At 58.7% G+C, this 12,883-nt stretch overlaps 1 protein-coding gene across 4 annotated transcripts in view; it reads left to right on the top strand.

Annotated features, from left to right (window-relative positions):
* Window positions 1-931: 931 nt before the first annotated feature.
* DAGLA (diacylglycerol lipase alpha) overlaps window positions 932-12,883 on the top strand; it is a 62,380-nt gene continuing 50,428 nt past the window's right edge. For 2 of the 4 annotated variants that reach the window (XM_082342931.1, XM_082342928.1), the window contains exon 1: window positions 932-1,079. The gene's annotated coding sequence lies outside the window, so the exon portion shown is untranslated. The remainder of the gene's footprint in view (window positions 1,080-12,883) is intronic. The other 2 variants (XM_082342933.1, XM_082342930.1) reach the window with 1 other exon arrangement.

Here is a 12,883-nt window from a genome sequence, read left to right as displayed (position 1 = left end):
ACCCTGTTTTCTTGGGGTGACAACAGGGCCCAGAGAACATTTTAGAGGCACTCCCCGTGCTGAAACATGCTACTCCCCTTTTTGCCTCTGAATTCTACTCCACCTTTGAGACCCAGCTGGGTCATTTCAGCCTCCAGACCCAACTCCCTCCCCCACGGCTTGCTTAAGTGCCCCTCAAAGAGCTCCACCTGCCCTCTCTGCTGAGCTCCTACACCACAAGCACCCTGTACTGTGATGGTCTAGTACCCCCTAGACTGAACCGAAGGGCAGGGCCTGGGTTCTGCTTGTCTTCGGGCTCACTCACTCCCCCAGCTTAGCACAAGGCACGTGGACAGGGGCGCTCCCCGCTCAAGGCTAGCTCTCAGGGAAGATGTGTTAAGTGAATGAATGGATGCGTGTGAAGCAGAATAGGAAGGGCAATTTTCTTTATTTTCCAGGAATTCAAAATTGACCAAGCGCCCTCTTGGATGCCAGGCACGATGCTGGGCCCTGTAGGGGTAGAGGGTGAGGGGAGGACACAGATGATTATGATGTGCTCTGACCCCCCCCCCCCAAAGGAGCGCTCAGCACCCCGAGGAGGTGGAACCCATCTCTCTCTTTCCTCCCCCCAAATGAACCAGTTCTCCAGTGATCCTACATGCTTTTTTGCCTCTCCCACGCTAAACCCGGTCACGCGGGGCCTGAAGGAGGGGGACCCAGGCAGCTCCCTTCCCCGCATGCAGCGCGGCCGGTCCTGCCCCTCCCGGCCGCCCACGAAGCTGCAGCGGCGGCGGGAGTCCTGCACCCACCGCCCCCACGCGTGGAGCCCCGCGAAAGACTCCGCTAACTCCGGCCTCGGCGCCGCTCCCCTCCCTGGCACCAGAGGGCGCTGCCGCCCCGCGGTCGTCGCCATGGTCACCGCTGGCGGCGGAGTGGGGTTTACGTAAAGGACGCAGCGTCCCCCGGGGGGCGGAGGCGGCCTTCGCGCCGGCGCCGGCGCCCTGCGGAAGCGGCGTTAGTGAATTGGGGCCTTGGGGAGCCCAGGATGGAGGTGGCGGTCGCGGTGGCGGCGGCGGGTCGAGCCCTGCGGCGGGCTGGAGGTAAGGGGGGCCGCGGGCGCGGCGGGCCGGGCCGCGGACTCGGGCGCGGTGTGAGCGGTGCGGCAGCTGGGCAGTGTCCAGGGCGCGCGGTGGCCCGCCCGACGGGTCCGCGGGCGGAGGCGCGGCTGCCACGCGCGGCCGTGGCAGGTGTGAGATCCGTGGAGCCCCTGGCACCAGTGTGGGAATGGTGACACCCGTGGCACGGGCGTGGGCAGCGTGGGTCTGGCACAGGCAGCGTGGTTTTCCTGGCACGGGTGTCAGAAGAGTCACCCCCACCTTGGTGCGGTGGTGGGTGCCCAGGTGTTAGGCGGGCGCAGCCCTCAGTGCAGGTTGGCGGTGGGCACAACACTTGGACTGGTTCTGGAGTGGCGGTGGCCAGCTTGTGGGCGCATGGTGGTGCCCCTGGCAGGGGTGTGAGGAAGTGCTCTCATTAATAAGGTGTCGGATGGCTCTGGCCTTGACATGGTCTGTAGTGATGGCACCCGGGGCTTGAAGAATTCGTGTCCTCAGCATGGCAGGAGTTCCTAGCGTGACTGTGAGAAATGGCCCTGGCACAGCGTGGTGCCGGGGCAGCCTGGTCCTGCGAGGGGAGAATCCATGGCCCTCAGACCCTGGTGGATGGGAAGGGTAAATGCCCATCCTCCCACCCTGGTGATGATGAGGGGCATTGCCTCTGGCACTGCGGGCCCACCTTTAATATCTGTTGGGTGCACTGGACTGAGGAAGGCAGAAAGCTTAGAGAAGGTTGGTGTCCTTTATAATGGACGTGAAAGAGAGATGCCTGGAGATGCTTCTACCCTGAGGACGCCGATGGTGACCCAGATGGAGACCTGTCCCAGCATTGTCCTGGGCTCATGAATTCATCCAGCTTTGGGGAAGAGAGGAGAGGTGGACGGTTCTCAGCTCTGCTCACTCTCCCTGAACATGTGTCCTGAGGAATGTGCAGGGCTGAGAGGTGGGCCATGTCGGTGGGCGGGGGGAGGTGTGTTGCTCTATCCGTCTGTAGTTCCCGGGCCCTGCCTTTTCCTTCGCTCCTGGGTGTCTGGGAGTTGCCTCTCTTCTATGATGCTTGGAAGCCTTTGGGTCCAGAGGATCATTTGGGTGATGTTTGAAAGATGAGTCTGCAGGCACCAGGAGTGTGCTAGGATTGCGTCTGCCCTCATCAGTCCTTTGGGAAGCTCTGGGTGAGGGTCATACTCAGCGTCACATGTGTTCTACTTCACAGAGGGGCGATTTACGACCCCCAGAGAAGTCTTAGGATGTGGGGGAATTTGTTAGGTCTTTGTGGATCTCTCGGGGGGAGAAGAATAAATGAGGCTGGGCCTGGAGAAGACCTTTAGGAGTCCAGAAAGACCAAGTTGAGGGTGTGGGAGACTAGGGTGGGGGTGGCAGCTCACTTGCCAAAGTGGGTGCTTGGAGATGCTTCTGAGGTTCCTCAAAGCTAGAGTGTTGTCCAGTGCATGCGGAGCCAGGAAACTTGAATTCCAGTCTTGCCTGTGTGACCTTGAGCAGGTGACTTTACCTCTCAGAGCCACATCAGAAGGTGGTCGCAGAGGATGAAAGATGGTGCCTGTGGAAACCCTTTGTGAAAGGCTGTCCAAAGGTCAGGGGTTATCATCAGGTAAAGAGACCAAGGCAGGAGGCAGAGGAAATGGAGGCATGGAATGTGATTGGGGAAGAAAGCAGCCGGAAGGTCGAGGGCCTGTCATAGGGAATTAGAGGCCCTGAGCGTAAGGGCTCCTGGTGGGGAAAGTGGGATCTGTTGACATTGTGAGTCAGCTGCCGAGCAGGAACCAGGCCCCAGGGCTCCCGAGGACTGTCCGAGCGTGGCCACAGCAACTGTAGCGTCCTGCAGGAGTGGCCAGAGCAAGAGGGAGCCCTTTGCCGAGGCTGCAGACGTGCTCATGGCCGTGCAGGGCTGGGAGGTGTCCTCGGCTGACAGATCTGGGGTACCTGGGTGGGAGCGAGAATTGGAAGTGTGCACTTTCTCTTGAGAATTTCCTTTGGCTCTGGGTTCAGAGGATGGGGGTGGGGAGCAGCCGCATCAGAGTTTTGGGGGCTGTGGCCTGGAGAAAGCCCAGTGGGTCACAGTCACCAGAGGGATGCAGGGCTGGGGGGTCCTGTGAGCGAGGTTGAGGCTGGTTGGCAGGAGGCTGGGGCCCATGGGGGGGCGCCCTTGGATACACGGGGCAAGGAGAAGGGGTGATGGGTACCCTCATAGGGGGTCTCTAAGGGCAGACAGGTGCAGCAGGAATTCCCCAGGACGTGGGCCCACTTCTGCCTGAAGGGCCTTCCCAGGTGGAGAAGCTGAGGGTGGCTGCCAGTTGCTTTACTTTCTGCCACTGGGGCCTAGTTCCTGATAATGGGCTGCAGAGCCTGGATTACATACCCCACGGCGAGAAGGCTTTGCACTGGAAGGCCTGATTCCGTGAACCCAGGCCCGGTTTCTCCAGCATTCCATGTGAGTGTCTGCCTTAGCCAGCAACCCGTTTCACAAGCTTGGTCCCGAGGCAGAAAGTTTCTGTCCTGTGTCCATGCTGCAGTGTCAAGCCACGAGGGGAGAAAGAGGACACGACCCCCCAGGCCCCTGCCCAGGGGTTGCCGCCTGGACACTGCCTGGCACTGCAAGTGCCTCCTCGGCCACTTGTTCCCAGGTCATCCGCGGGGTGCCCGAGGCCTGTCCCACATGCTCCCTGGGCCCCTTTTGCTGCCTCCGCAGGAGTTGCCAGCACTTCAGCTCCTGCCTGGAAAGCTCTCCTAGTGCAAGTCCATTAAGAGGAAGCCTCAGGCCTCCCTGATGTGAATATTCAGCATTCACATCCCCTCAGCTCACCCTCCACACCTCCGCCTGTTTTTTCTGATTTGTGGCTCAGCCTCATGGTTTGGGGATCCAGGAGCCACCCCTTGCTCCACCCCTTTGCAGCCACCCCTTGCCATCTGCTTGGGATGCTGGGACTCTGCACAGCAGAGCTGGGTGGCAGGCGGGGCAGATCGGAGACGTCGACAGGAGGAATTGGCCTCTGTTTCCCAAAAGCAGAGCAGGGCTTTCTTCCGAGTCCTCAAGGTTTGAGGCCACAGGGAGCCCAGCCAGGTCACCACCACCCCTCGTCGTGCTGCACAGCTGCTGATTTTGAGCAGATTCCAGCTGGGGCAGGGGGCTGGTAACACAGGAGTGGCCATCGAGGGCAAGCGGCTCTCTGGAGCTGAGATTTTTTTCAACTCTGGTCCTCAGTCCTATTCCTATTTCTTTGTCCATGTTTCTCCAAAAGTTGCTTAACTCAGCTCCTGGCAACCTTTCCTTCCTCAGCCACCTCATAAATCATGGTGCCCAGTGGCTCAGCTTCAGGGGTGCCTGGGAATCGGGCATCTTTGGACAGAGGCTTCCTGGGCCACAGCTGAAGGCCCAGACCCTCCCCACAGTCCCTCTCGCCGGGACCAGAAAGGGATCCCCCTTAGGGTTTAATCGCCTGTTGGCCCACGTTCCATCTGAGTTCGGTTTCTCCCTGGAATAGCTTTACATTACACTCTAGTGGACCGGGTGAGTGGCGCTGGGGAAATATCAATGAGCGTGCGGTCAGAGGACGATAAATCTTTTAGAGCCGTGGAGCCCAGGACGTTGTGGGATGTGGTTACATCTCAGCGGGTAGGGCTAAAGACTGTTAATGTTGATTTTCCTTTTTCCTTTCTGATACAGACTTTGGCTGGACTGGATCTCCCTGGGTGGACGGGACACTGGGTGTGTAGGCGAGGAGGATCCAGGAAAGCCCCTACCCTGTGGGGTCCTCTCAACTGCTGAGGGGGGCCCAGGGAGGTGATGTGGAGGGGAGTGGTTTGGCCACAGGTGAGGGCGTTGGGCAGGAGTGCCCAAGTCCTCTGCAGGATCACGGAGACGGGCAGGGGTAGGGCCGTTGTCACTGCACGGCTGCCAGGCGATTGCACGTGTGCAAAGCCGCGTGTGCCCGTAAGCAAGCGTTTCTGTGGGAGGTGAGGGCTGAGGGGGTGTGGAGCGCCTGGTGGCGGGGGAGCTTGTGGGTTCCTGTGTCTGGCTGGCCTGGTGTCAGTGGGTGTGTGCAGTGGGGTGTTGCTGGGCCCCACGAAGCAGGAGAGAACAGTGGGAGTCAGGGGGAGGTCTCCTTCCAGCTCCAGGAGGGTGAGTTTAACATCTCCATGTGATTCTTACGAGAGCAACCTTTCTGCTTTCTCAGTATTCCTTAGAAGGACGCCCAGGCTGGGGGTGTGGCTCTCTGACGCCCGTATGTACTCACACACGCCTGCTTCCACCTCCTCCCCAAGCCCACTGGGATGTCAGCCGGGGACAGTCCGCCGGGGTGACAGAAGAGAGCACTGTAGCCCAGAGGCCTTACGATTTGGGACTCTGGAGTCAGACAGACCCGAGTTTGAATCCTGCTATCTCTTTACACCTCAGTTTCCCCATCTGTAAGATGGGGACAGTAAAACCTCCCACAGGGGTGGTTGTAAGAATCCCATGCCTGACGAGTGGAGAGATCATGATGGAGGCAAGCACACTCGGTTTACGTTTTTGCTCCTGCAGGCAGGATCTTTTCCACAGAAAAGCAGTTACATCATGATCTGCATACATTAGCACCGGGGGAGATGTCATAGGTCATGTCCCTTTTCTCGATAAGGAGAAATTAGCTCCACCCTACCCTTGGCATGGATGGAATCTGGCCTATCTGTTAATAGAATCACACACAAGATAATGTTTTGGCCCCTGGGGAATGGTTCCACCCCGACTGAGTCGATAGTTATTTCTTGAGCACCCACCAAGGGTTGGGGTCAGTGAGGGCCATGAAGATGAAGTGGACACACTAGCGCCTCTAAGGTATAGATTCTGGTGTTCACAATCTATTGAGAAGATATGAGATGGACACAGAGGTCTACGCTGTAACGTCAAGAGGTGGGTGCCACCGGCGGTCAAAGGAGATCAGGGGAGACTTAAGTGGTGGTGACCTTTAACCTGGGCCAGCCAGGTGATTGTAGAGGAAATGGCAGCAACGGGGGATATGGCTGGGAAAGCGAGGGGCTGACCGTTTGTGGTCTGGCTTGACTACGGGCGCCGGAAACAGAAGTGATGAAAGGTTGAAATCGTGAGCTGGGGCTGGGTCCCCAAGAGCCATGACAGTGAGGCTGAAGGTTTGGCCCATGAACGTGGGCAGTCACTAAAGTGTTCTGAGCGAGAGTCTGGCAGCCGGTGCCGGCGGGACCGGGGGGCAGGAGTGGGGAGGCCAGCTGGCGTCTCGGGCAGGTGCCGGGTTTGGAGGGCTTGAACCGGGGCAGGGGCCGCCCTGGGCAGGGCGGGGAGAGACCACCCTGACTGATTACAGAGGGGAGGTGGAGGCCCCGAGGTTTGTCACTTTGGTCAGTAGAGGCGGGGCCTGGAACAGGGCCTCTTCCCTGCCTCTGATGCGGCTCCCACACTTGACTTTCAGCTGCTTTGAGTCTGGTGGGTTCCAGGCCCAGAGTGTGAGTGGGAGGCTGTTGGGGATCCCCTGAAGGAGGCTGTTCTCGTCCCTGAGGACCCACTGAGGGGGTTCCAGTATTCTTAGCACTTATTTCCGGGTGTTTGATCATTTTCTCACCAAATTACCCCTTGAAATTTCTCCTGCCTGAGTTCAGCCCAGGATGTTACTATTCTGGGAAGTTTCATCAAAACCCTCTGGGCATTTGAGAGCTCTCTTAGCCTGGGGGGTGGGGGGGGAGGGGAGAGGGGCGAGGGGAGAGGGGGAGAGGAGGGGGAGGGGAGGGGAGGGGGAGGGGAGGGGGAGTGGGGAGAACGGGGCTTATCTTCACCTGTGTTTTGGGAGCTGCTCCTGAGAACCAGTTCCGCCACCTGGAGATGCTCCTGGCCACAGAGCCTGCAGGCCGGGGCCAGAGAGGGTGGGCTGTGCCGTGTAAGGTGAGACAGGAGGCCGCCTCTAATTCATCCCAAAGAGGCCCCTTGTCCTCGCGTCTCCTGGAGCCATTTAATTAATTTATGATTGATGTTCCTGGACTTACTTGAGGTTAATTTATTATTGATGTCTCCTCATTATAGACAATCTACCCTGCACCTCCCAGCACATGGCTGCCCCTGCTGGGCAGGCCTCACGGTGGGGTGAGCTTGGTGGGGCTGCTCCTCTGGCCCCCACCCCCGCCCCAGGAACAGCGCCTTGCACTTGGCTTTTGCCAAACCCTCTCAGGTTTGGGGGTCGGGAGGCCTCAGGGCATCTGTCTCCAGGAGCCTTTGCTCAGCCACAAAACAACAGTAATAATAACAATAGTTTCCATTTTGTGAATTCGGGGAACTCAACCTGGCACAGCATACAGTATAGACAGGATCCCATTTACTCCTTGTAATAGGTATCCCTCTACTCCCCCCATCCCTCTACCCCTGTCTTACAGGAGGCTCAGACAGGGTGAGTTACCTGCCCAAGGACACACAGCAAGTAGGTGGGAAGCCAGAGTTTGAAACCAGGACCCCTCCCTCTGCTCTGTGAGCCCTGCCTCTCCTTCAGGCCCACACAGACCCCCTCTCCCGTGACGCCTTTCTTCCAGCCCCATTGCACTCCAGGACTGTCCTACCTGACGTGATCAGGGGGCAGAGCGCTGGCGCCCCTCTGAGCGTGTGTTGTTAAATGTTCGTGGCTTGTTCCCCTCGCTAATCCATGTCCTCACTGAAGGCTAACAGTGATGGCAAATAGCACTTACTGAGTGCACACGCCAGGCGCCATGCTAAGCACTTGACATGCGTTAGCTCATTTAATCCCCGAAACCACGCGAGAGGCAGGCGGTATTAACCCATTTTATAGGTGAGGTTTAGAAATGTGCTCTAGGCACTCAGCTAATAGAGGCCAGGGCCTCCTGGACTCCAGCGGCCTTGAGATACAGGGTGCTGGTCTCGTTCTTCTTGTAATTCTCTTCTCTCTCCATCTCCTCTGGCCTGTATATCAGATATCTGTATATTTATCCAACGCCTCAAACCTTTCGCCTGTCTGGCCTGATGTGTCAGGCACCCTCCTTTGCCATGGGGACCAGGAGTACCCACTCCTGGGATCCCAGGATGGGTGATTTTAGGGAGACAGCAAGGCAGGTGGAGGGTGCTGGGCCTGGATTCTGCCCCTGGCTCTGCTGGGCAACTTCAGATGAGTCACTCAGCCTTTCTGAGCCTCAGTCGCCCCGTTTGTATAAGAGCAACAATGATACTCTCTCTCCTTCATGGGCTGTCCCCATGCTCAGAGGTGATGCTGGATGGGAAAGACACTGTACTGATCAAGGGTTAGAATTGCTTGTGTGTCAGATTCAAAGCTTCAGGAGCTGGCGTGAAGGCCAGGAATGCTTAAGACGGGGCATAGTCCCGGGCCGGGGCATCTGCATCCACCCTCTGAGTTGCCCGGATGGGCTAGTGAATTCCATGGTTTGCCAGCTGGAAGGCCTTGCTCAAGGACCCTGTTGGGCCAAGAGCTGGGCAGGAGGTCCCTAGAGTGGGGGCCAGACCGCTGTCTGGTGTCCCGGTTGGCTGACCAGTGCCTGGGCCCTTGGAGGCGGCCCCACCTGTGCTGGGGCCTTGGGTTGCGTGGAAGTGCGTGGGGCCCACCTGGGGTTTCTGGGCCTCACCACCCTTCTGGTCTCCCACACGCCCGGGCAGCCTGACCAGGTCGCTTCAGGCAGGGTTTGGTGAGGAAGGAGGATAGCTCACCACGCAGCCGCCGGGACCTCTCCTCACCCCTCAAAATATGCGGAAAGCCTGGTGAAGAGGTGAGCCCTGCGTCTGTTCCGGAAAGCGGTGAGACTGTCAGCCTCTCGATGGCAGGCTTCCCAGGGCGTTGGCTAGAAACCCTCTGCTTTCTCATCAGCTTTACTCCGAGCACGTTTCAGCGCCGAGCTGGGCATGGGGAGCGCAGCATGTGCTTCCAGGGCTCCCCCGGGCCCCGGAGAGGAGGGCAGAGGCCTCAGACTGTGGGTAGGGGCGAGGCCTGCCTGGCATGACTGTTGGAAATCTGTGGCCGGGCTGCAGTGAGGTGACGGCTGGTTTCACTTCCCAAGTTTCCACCCTCTGCAGGCGGGGATTACATCAGGCTCCACTTCATCCACGCTCCTGCACTGCCCTGGGACAGCTGCCCTGCTGCAGCTTCAGGCAGGACCTCTCGGCAGCCCGGGGCCCAGCAGCCGAGGGCACTGTCCTGGCCTTTGCAGTCTCGCTGGATGCGCTACCTCCCAGTTGGCACTGCCCACCTGGCCCGCTTGGGACTGCCAGGTCTCCAAGACGATGCTGCCCTTTCGTTCCTCCCGTCACCCACCTCTGATTCATTTTCTTTCTCTTTAAACTCAGTGTAACATAGGCGTGCAAACATGGACTTCAGCGTAAAGCTCCATTCGAGTCCACTACTACTTGGGCAAGTCACTTAACCTCTCAGAGCCTCAGTTTCCCCATCTCTGAAATGGGGGATCTAGTGGAATATGGCACACTGGGCAGCTGTCGGGATCAAATGAGACGCTACCTCTTTGGAAGTTCCGCCCAATGCCAAGAGCACTGTCAGTGTTACCCGCTGTCCACTCTTCTGTCCCCCCAGGCGGTGCTAAACTGAGAGGACCCTCCCTTTCCTGAGGCTGCGTCCTGCAGCCAGGCAACCCTTGCACCACCCCTGGCACTTGTCAGAGCTGGCAGCGTCTCACCGTCCCTCTGGCACTGACCCTGTTCCCGCCCCAGCACTCTCTGAGGCTGCCCGTCCCTCTTTGGTTCCTCTCCTAGTTTGGTTTCCTTCCCTTTGGCGCCTCTTCCATCCGGCTGCCTTTTTTTTGGTCCACCTTTTCCTCCCCTGAGGCCTTTGGGGGAAGCCAGGTCTTTCCTTAGACACTCTCTGACCCTCCCTGTGCCAAGTGGCAGCCCCCCAGCCCCTCCCGCTCCCCTCGGCTGTGGGAAGATGGCCTGTGGGTGAGCTTGTGCATCCCGAGCATGGCAATCATGGCTTGGCCTCACAGCCAAGAACACTGGCAACCTTGACAAGTCCGGAGTCCCGTCCGGCCCGTTCCAGCCCTGGGAGCCTGTCGGTTGGGGCAGCGACTGGAGAAGGAAGCCAGCCTGCGGGGCCACAAAGCCCCACCTGAGGCTGGAGTTTCCCGTCACAGCAAACCCTCCCTGTCCTCCTCGGTTCCAGGGACGTGTGGAAGGAGAAGGCCAGAGTCAACCCCAGTGTCCCGGAGCCAGAAAAACCAGCCGCATCTGGAGTCTCTTTCCTCCTGGGAAGCCAAGGAATTTTTCTCAAGAGGTGGTTTCAGCCTCATACCTTTGAGAGAACTTGGTCTTCTGCCGACACCGTCCCCGGGACTGGGGCCAGATTGCAGAGCAGGGAAGAGTCCTGCCGCTTGTAAACTCCCGTCACCCGTTCTCAGGGACACTCGTCAAGCAGCTTACTGCACGCTTAACCCTGTGCCTGGAGCTGGGAATAAGAAAAGTTACCACCACTTCCTCAGAGAGTTCCCAGGTCAAGGACTGACACATAAACAGACAAATGTAACAACAGCAACAATAGCAAAGCGAGCCCTCTCTGCCAGGCACCTTCCTAAGTGCTCTATGTGCGGTAACTCATTTAACGCGAAGGATAGCGACCGCTCTCGTGCGGCGGGCGCTCACCGTGCTCTGTGCTGGGGCACTGCCCTGGGAGGGAGGCGCATGTGTTTGACAGCTGAGGGACAGGTTGAGGATCTCAGCTTCCTTGGAGAGCTGAAGGGACCTGCTAGAGGCCGTGTACCTGCAGCTGGCCGGCTGGGCCTCGGACCCCCGTTTGTCTGGCCCCTGCTCTCGGGGTGTTCCTTCTTGCTCCCCCATCTCGCATCAGGTTCAGGGACCCCGTGAACCACAGGAAGGACAGACAGGTTCCTACAAAAGGAAGACTCCCTATGGCCACCCTGTTGCTGAGAGGACCAGCCTGCCCACTCCTTTTCATTGCCCATGTGTGGGCCCGTCTGTGGCTCAGACCCTGCACCTCGCCGCCCTGGCAGGCAGCACAGGAGGCTTCCTCTCACCCCCATGCCCCCTGCCAGCGGTGCTGAGCTGCTGAAGATTGTTCTCCTTGCTGCCTGCCCGCTCTACCGTGCAGTTTAATAAACGGCTAACAGAGGGCCCCCGTGCTCTGGGGCCGCCTTCTCCATTTCTTGGCCCCTTCAGAGAGCCTGACCCACCCCCCACCCCAGGTGAACCCCATTCAGCAGGCTTCCGGTGGCGGTAACTAAGCCGGGTGCCCAGCCCACCACCTGCTCAGTACTTTATAAAAGTTTAACCTTAATGGTGTAATGAACTCCCATCATAAAGCAGCTGGAGCAGTGCATCCTGGGATGTATAAATTATAGGAGCCCTCTGAAGTTGTAATTGGAAATGGCAGCAAGTGGAAGGTTGAAAGGGGCCGGCCTCGTTGGGCTGAGCACGGCTATTCTCTGCTGCCTTTCAAAAGGCACACTGAGCTGAGTCTGACTGCGAAGAAAGAATGTCCTCAGACCAAACTGAACTCCTGGTTGCTCCGCCCCGGTTCCCACTTCCTGCCCCCGACTGTGTCCGCAGAGCCTGCGGGCTTAGGAGGCGGAACCCCTACCCCGGCCTGGGCCGCAGACGGAGTGGGCCGGGAGGGAAGAACACAGGCGTGGACGCAGCAGACTGGGAGGCCCCCGGCCCGCCGTTTCCCGGGGAGCGTTTCGGAGCGGTTGGTCTGACTCCCCCGGTCTCCAAGGTCTCATCTGTAAAGTGCGGAGTCGGAGGCCACCTGTCACAGTGGTTGTGGGGCTTGAACAGGAATCCGCAGGGGGTGTTGTGATTTGGGGTGAGGGGCTTTGGAGCTGGACCGCCCGGCTTCTGGTTGCAGCTCCTGCTGGTGGCACTTGGGAGACCTTAACCAAGTCATTTAACCTCGCAACTGCAGAATCTCAGCTGGAAAATCAGGGGAATCATTGACCTGCGTCTGAGGAGTGTTAGGAGGATGGGGTTAAGGTCTCAGCAAAGTGCTGCTTTAGGGACTTCCCTGGAGGTCCAGTGGTTAGGACTCCGAGCTTCCACTTCAGGGGGCATGGGTTCGATCCCTGGTCAGGGAACTAAGATCCTGCAAGCCTCGAGGCACTGCCAAAAAAAAAAAAAAAAATTAAAAAGTACTGCTTTAATGGGCACACAGATCCCCAGGGAGCTTGCCAGTGCAGGTTCCCGTTGAGACTGGATGGGACCGCAGTTCTGCTCCTCAGGATGTGGCTCACGGAGCACACCTTGAGCGGCCAGGGCACAGTGTTCGACCCATAGGAAGTGCTTACTAAGTGCCAGCTGTGATCGCCCCTCCAGGCACAGTGCCCATCGCCGGCACCTGCACGTGGTACCCACACGGGTTTAGTTGAGCGCTCCTGAGTGTGGCCCATGAGCCAGCAGCAGCACCTGGAAACAGGTTAGAAAAGCAGAATCTCAGGACGCCCCTCCATCCCTCCCTCCACTGAATCAGCATCTCTGGAGTGGGGCCCAGGACTCTGCAGTTTAACCAACTCTGAGGTGCTGCCTCTGCTTGCTCAGGTAGGAGGAGCACTGGTGGGCTTCATCCTCGAGAGCCGGGCTTCTCGGTGTGCAGGGAGGTTCAGAATCTCCTGGGGCTGGCCATGCTGGGGCTTGCTCAGCCATAGGCTCCTGGGCCCTACCTTGGACCAACTGCTTCAGAATGTCTGGTAGGGCCTGGAAGCCTGCGTTTACCCATCTCCTCCCTGCCGATTCAAGTTTGAGAGTCACTGGAAAACACTCACTGTCTGAGAGCTGTGGAGAAGGGCAGGAACCCCCATCCCTA

This window comes from Balaenoptera borealis (assembly GCF_965194805.1).
Source record: "Balaenoptera borealis genome assembly, chromosome: 11".
Taxonomy (NCBI): Eukaryota; Metazoa; Chordata; class Mammalia; order Artiodactyla; family Balaenopteridae; genus Balaenoptera; species Balaenoptera borealis.
This window is presented reverse-complemented; position numbering and strand designations above follow the sequence as displayed.